The 7019-nt window shown below is 39.6% G+C and overlaps 1 pseudogene; it reads left to right on the top strand.

Annotated features, from left to right (window-relative positions):
* Nucleotides 1-1283: 1283 nt before the first annotated feature.
* On the top strand, nt 1284-2771 carry LOC145797784 (putative acetyltransferase At3g50280; annotated as a pseudogene).
* Nucleotides 2772-7019: the final 4248 nt, after the last annotated feature.

Genomic DNA, 7019 nt, shown 5'->3' with positions numbered 1-7019 from the left:
AGCTTATTTTGGGAATTTCGGCAGAACTAGGCTTAGTTTGGAAAATAAGTCAGTAGGTTGGCTTATTTTGGGAAATGGCCCGTGAGCATCATCAGCATTTGATTTTATAAAAAGATTTCTAAATATTTCTCCTAAAATTCTACCATTAAAAAAAAACCAAAAACAAAAAGCCATTGAAAAGGAATTTCTAAATATTTGTCCTGCGGCGGTCTCTGTGGTGCCCAAAACGATGTCGTTTTGGAAAAAAATTTCAACAAAAATAAATAAATAAATAACAAAACACACACACACAGAACCAAACCAAAGAAGAGAGAGAGGAAGAAGATTCAAGCACAGAGGAAGAGAAATAGAGAAGAAGAAGAATATGATTTGTAAAAACAAAACACGCACACAGAGAACCAAATTTTCTTCCTCTATGAAATCCTCATCTGGGTTATGTGATTTACGCCATTTTCTCATCTAGGTTTTCCTCAAATCCCTCATAAACCCATTCAATCATTTAAGAAAACAAGTAAAATTAACCCAAAAAAATAACCATTTAAACATCCACACACACACAGAACACACATTCAAAAAAAAAAAAAAAACACACACACACACACACACAGAACCAGAGAAGAGAAAGAGGGAAAGAAGAACGCCTAGAAGAACGCCATTCAAACACCCATTCAAACATTCAAACATTCATTCAAAATTAACAACCATTCAAACTTCCAGAAGAAAAGAGGAGAAAAGATCGAGATGGTTGCCGGCCATTGAGATCACGAGAGAGAGAGAGAGAGAGAGAGAGAGAGAGAAGGGGGCTCGCGGCTATGGAGGTGGCGATGGTGGGTTGCAACGGCGATGGCGGGTAACTAGTGGTGCCGTGGGTGAATAGAGGACAGAGGTCGCATGTGGAATGCCATTCTTTCTTTTTCTCATATCTTTATTTTCCTCTGTGCTTGAATCTTTTTCATCTCTCTCTTCTTTGGTTTGGTTCTCTGTGTATATGTTTTGTTTTTGTTTTTTTGTTTTTTTTTGAAAAATTCGCGTTTTGAGGCACCGTAGGGACCACCGCAGGATAACGCGGCATAGGATCCGGACTCCCTCAGCTAAATGCATGAACCCAATCCCAACCCCACCATGACAGTGTAAGTGACGCCTTCTCAACCACATGACAGTCCTATATAAAGCTTCTCCCCATCTCTCCCAAGTCCTATATAAAGCTTCTCCCCATCTCTCCCACTCACTCCTCAAGTCTCTCAACACGCCCCTCAGAGAAAAAGAGAGCGAGAGTGTGAAAATGCCTTGTTCAACAATCCTGTCATCTTCGCAATCTCAATCTCAATCTCTGGTGGTCTCTTAACTGCACTGTCTTTCCTGATGGCAAATCCATAATCGGAGACCTCAAGCTCTCCGTCTCCGACCTCCCCGTGCTCTCCTGCCACTACATTCAAAAGGGTTGCCTCTTCACCCGCCCTCCTCTCCCCATCCACTCTCCTCTCTCTCCTCAAAAACAGCCTCTCCCGCACTCTCACCCACTTCCCCCCTCTCGCCGGCCGTCTCTCCACCGATTCTCAAGGCTACGTCTACGTCACATGCAATGACGCCGGAGTTCACTTCCTTCACGCCAATGCCTCTCACATTCACATTCGCCACGTTCTCTCTTCCACCGATGTTCCCGACTCTGTCAAGGACTGGTTTGCTTTTGATCGGACTGTCAGCTACGAAGGCCATTTCAACCCCATTTTGGCTGTTCAGGTAACCGAGCTCGATGATGGCGTCTTCATCGGCTGCTCCGTCAACCACGCCGTCACTGACGGCACTTCGTTCTGGAATTTCTTCAATACATTTGCTGAAGTTTGCAGGGGAGGAGCAAGGCGGATTTCGAGGCCCCCGAACTTCCGCCGCGGCTCTGTCCTGATTTCTCCGGCTGTCTTCGGATTCCCCGACGGGGATCCCAAAGTCACCTTCTCCCTCGATGCGCCATTGCACGAGAGAACCTTCAGTTTCAGCAGACATTCGATTCTTAAACTCAAAGCCAAAGTCAATAATTACCGACAATTGATCGACAACGGAACAATTAACACCGCCGCTGAGTTAATGCGGAAGCAAAGCAATGACACGCTAAAAGTCGCCGACGAAAAATTCATTGCAATTCTAGAGAATTTGCTGAGAAACGGTAACGGCGGCCCCAAATGCCAAAACGACAGAGATTTCGCCGTTTCAGTCACTTTGCGCGCTACTCTGGCGAGCGGTGACGCGGTCGAGGAAGCTTCCGGGGTTGAAGACGACGACGTTTCGGATGGCGGTGAACTGTCGCCACCGGCTCGAGCCGATGCTCGACCCGTACTACTTTGGAAACGCGATACAGAGCATACCCACCTACGCCACAGCCAACGACGTTTTGTCTAGGGATTTGCCGTGGTGGGCGGAGCAGCTGAATAAAAATGTGTTGGCTCACGATTCCCAAACGGTGAGACGGTTCTTAGAGGATTGGGAGGGCAACCCACGGTGTTTCCCGTTGGGGAACTTTGATGGGGCTATGATCACAATGGGTGTTTCCTCGCCCGCGTCACCGCTCGCCAGAGTAGCGCGCAAAGTGACTGACACGGCGAAATCTCTGTCGTTTTGGCATTTGGGGCTCCGCCGTTACCGTTTCTCAGCAAATTCTCTAGAATTGCGGTGGATTTTCCGTCGGCGACTTTCAGCGTGTCGTTCCTTTGCTTCCCCATTAACTCTTCAGCGGTGTTAATTGTTCTGTTGTCGATCAATTGTCGGTAATTATTGACTTTGGCTTTGAGTTTGAGAATCGAATCTCTGCTGAAACTGAAGATTCTCTCGGGCAATGGCGCATCGAAGGAGAAGGTGACTTTGGGAGCCCCGTCGGGGAATCCGAGGACAGCCGGAGAAATCAGGACAGAGTCGCGGCAGAAGTTCGGGGGCCTCGAAATCCGCCTTGCTCCTCCCCTGCAAACTTCGGCGAATGAATTGAAGAAATTCCAGAACGAAGTGCCGTCAGTGACGGCGTGGTTGACGGAGAAGCCGATGAAGGCACCGTCGGCGAGCTCGGTCACCTGAACAGCCAAAATGGGGTTGAAATGGCCTTCGTAACTGACTGTCCGATCAAAAGCAAACCAGTCCTTGACAGAGTCGGGAACATCGGTGGAAGAGAGAACGTGGCGAATGTGAATGTGAGAGGCATTGGCGTGAAGGAAGTGAACTCCGGCGTCATTGCATGTGACGTAGACGTAGCCTTGGGAATCGGTGGAGAGACGGCCGGCGAGAGGGGGAAGTGGGTGAGAGTGCGGGAGGCTGTTTTTGAGGAGAGAGTGGATGGGGAGAGGAGGGCGGGTGATGAGGCAACCCTTTTGAATGTAGTGGCAGGAGAGCACGGGGAGGTCGGAGACGGAGAGAGTGGCAGGAGAGCACGGGGAGGTCGGAGATGGAGAGCTTGAGGTCTGCGATTATGGATTGGCGATCAGGAAAGACAGTGCAGTTAGAGACCACCAGAGATTGAGATTGCGAAGATGACATGATTGTTGAACAAGGCATTTTCACACTCTCGCTCTCTTTTTCTCTGAGGGGCGTGTTGAGAGACTTTAGGAGTGAGTGGGGAGAGGCTTTATATAGGACTATTGTTGAGAAGGCGTCACTGACACTGTCAGGGTGGGGTTGGGATTGGGTTCATGCACTTAGCTGAGGTGGTTGCTGCAGCTCTTCTTATCATTAGTTTCTCGCTTGAGTTGACTCCGTAAATTTAATATACATTACTTAATTTATATAATTGAGAGTAAATTACAAATACATCTTCAAAATTTACTTAAAATGTGAATTATTTTTTATGGTTTAAAAAATTATAAATATTTTTTTGTCAAAATTTTTTATTTAATAAAATTAATTAAAAAAGTAAAATTTTTAACTGTTCACTTATACAATAATAAAATTATCTGAATTATTAATTGAAATAAAATTTTAATATTATTAAAAATTATTAATTAACCTGATAATTTATTAATAAAAAGACTTATTCATTATGAAATTAAAAACTTTCGAGGGAAAAATATAATTTTTAAAATCACAAGAGCTAATTTATAATTTAACTAAATCTTAGAAAGTGTGTTTGTAATTTATCCCATAATTTATATCAATAATATTACCGTAACTTTAATTCAAATCAAATTCATTCTAAGTGTAATTCACGCAAGCCTAAATTTGCACTTCATACTTTACCACTCATTTGAGCTACTTTTCTAATTTTTCTAATGATACAAAAATATTTTTCTGAAATGATAGTATTATTAGTTGTGTATTCACATTTTATGTAATTAACCTCAAAATGACTTATAGGAAAATAATTTTTTTATTTGAGGACAATTTTAGTTAATATCATCATAAAAGGCAGTGTTATTTTCTTTTTCCTTTTTTTTGGGGGGGTTTTTTTTTTTTAAGGTCCCGGTATTAAGATTTTATAACATAAAGGACATCTAATATTTTCATAATGTCTAAGGCCCCTCAATTTGATCTAGAGAAATTTTATCCAGAGAAATTTTGTCTAGAGAAATTCTGAACTTCCAAAGAAAATTCAAATTTCTCTGGGTTCAATTTGACCAATTTTCAAACCAAAGAAAATTGATAAATTCTAGACTTCCCAAACCCAGAGAAAATTGATTTCACCAATTTTACTCAGTTAAAGGCAAAGAAAATTAAACAAATTTCTTTGAGTTTGTTTTATTGAAATTTCACTGAGTTGTCTCAGTAAATTTCACTGAGTGTACCAAACAAACAAACAGTATCAATACATAAATATGACTTCATCAATTTTACTCACTTGAAGGCAGAGAAAATTAAACAAATTTCTTTGAGTTTTTTTTATTGAAATTTCACTAAGTTGTCTTAATAAATTTCACTGAGTGTACCAACACAAACAAACAGTATCAATACATATATATACATATGACTTCACCAATTTTACTTAGTTAAAGGTAGAGAAAATTAAACAAATTTCTCTGAGTTTGTTTTTTTGAAATTTCACTGAGTTGTCTCAGTAAATTTCACTGAGTGTATCAAACAAACAAAAACACAAACAAACAGTATAATATATATATATATATACATACATATATGACTTCACCAATTTTACTCAGTTAAACTTCACTGAGTTTTAAATCAGTGAAAAGAGAGAGAAAGAGATAAATTCCACAATGTTCCTTGTATGTCTCACTGTCTCCTCCGATCCAAGACTTGCATACATAAGTCAAAGGATTTCGCGATAACAGTGCCGACAAGAAAGCTCTGGTCTTCATTTGATCTAGTACCACCGTCGATCTCTCTCTCTCTTTGTTGGCTGCCTGCAAATCTGTGTTTCTCTCTCTAGAAAAACCGAAGAAGACCAGTAGGGAATGGATAGCAATGCCGGAGAGTCGTTGAAGCAAAAGTAAGCTTGGATCTGAGCGAATGGCGACGATCTCTTTGATGTCGGACTTCGCGATGAAGTTGCTACAGTCCGGGGCGTTGACGTTACGGTGGCCTTCGAGGATGGCGCGGGAAGAGCGGAGGAAGCTGAACTTGGACTCGAGCTGGATGAGCTCCCATGCTGCGCAAGATCTGTAGCCATGTTCTGGTAGTCTTGTTCAAACGATGCTTGCCCTTGACTTTGCCCATCTCTTCTGTCTAGGGTTTCAGAGAGAGAGATAGAGAGACATATAGATTGGAAGTACCTCTCTGCAGTAGAGGAGGGGAGACAAAGAGTCAAATTTCTCTTATATGATATATGGTGTGGGTTTAGGGACCTTAGACATCAAAAAAATGAAATTGTGAATCTCTTCCATTACTAAAATGGGAGAGGAACCTTAGACTAATTTTTTCTTTTCTTTTTTAGGGTATACTATATGTAATTTATGATATTTACGATTTATCGCAAATGTCATAATTAGATGATTTTGAGTTATAACTAAAAATCAAATAAAATAATTATAACAAAAAACTATATAAGGAATAACTAAATATCTTTTGAATCATAAACAATGTCATAACTAACATCACAACAGATCATAATTAATACTACAGAAGTTATAACTATCACTACAATAAATTATAACTATAAACACAACAAAAGGCGCAACTGAAACATGGTTCCACATAGAATTTCCCTTCAAAAATTAGTTAAGAACTCATTTTGTGGACTATGAATATAGTCGTACACCATTTGAATTCAATATTATGAAAAGAAATTATAATGGACTAATTACGGATTTAAAGGTCAAATATTTATCTTCACGAGTAGATCACAGTAAAGTATTTAGAAAAATATTTAAAATTTTAGGAAAATAATATATGATCATGATTGAGCATACTTTCAATTAATGTGAACTACAGATTATATTGTTAAGTAAAATTCTAAACTTTTAGAATTACTCTAAAGTTCAAGTCTCTTTACATCCTTCGTTTTTATATGAACACAAATTATACTAATTACTTAATAATTGTGCATGTGATGAGAGTACACGAAACTTTTTCCTAACTAATTTTTCAAATACATTAAGCGCACAAAAAGGGTATAAAAAACACATCATATGGTTGACACGTAAAATATCACTTGTAAGTTTGTGAGATTGAGATTCATATTATGTGTCATTTCACATTAACGAGGTAATAATAACCCCCTAAATTTGATGATTTTCCTGGTTCGAGATGGAGCACTTGTAATTTAACATTGGAATAGGATTGATTCTTCCTTTTCATATGTATATGCTAAGAAACATACAGAAAAAGATACGTACCTCAAAATGTAATATTGATGACAAACAATAGTAAAAACCATAGCCCTGCTTGTTCAGGAATGGCCATAGATTATAATTAGGGTTGTAAGTAAATAGTGTCGGATTGAGTCAAGTCAAGCAAAATCAGGATCAGTCCTGATTTACTAATACTTATAATTTTATAAATAAATCAAATTCAAATTAATTGAAATTTAATAAACAACTCGATCCATTGCAATAGCATACTCAGCCTGTGTTTGGCAAGGACTTTTTCAGGCT

Source organism: Camellia sinensis, chromosome 8 (genome assembly GCF_055761805.1).
Source record: "Camellia sinensis isolate YWXY chromosome 8, ASM5576180v1, whole genome shotgun sequence".
Lineage (NCBI taxonomy): Eukaryota > Viridiplantae > Streptophyta > Magnoliopsida > Ericales > Theaceae > Camellia > Camellia sinensis.
This window is presented reverse-complemented; position numbering and strand designations above follow the sequence as displayed.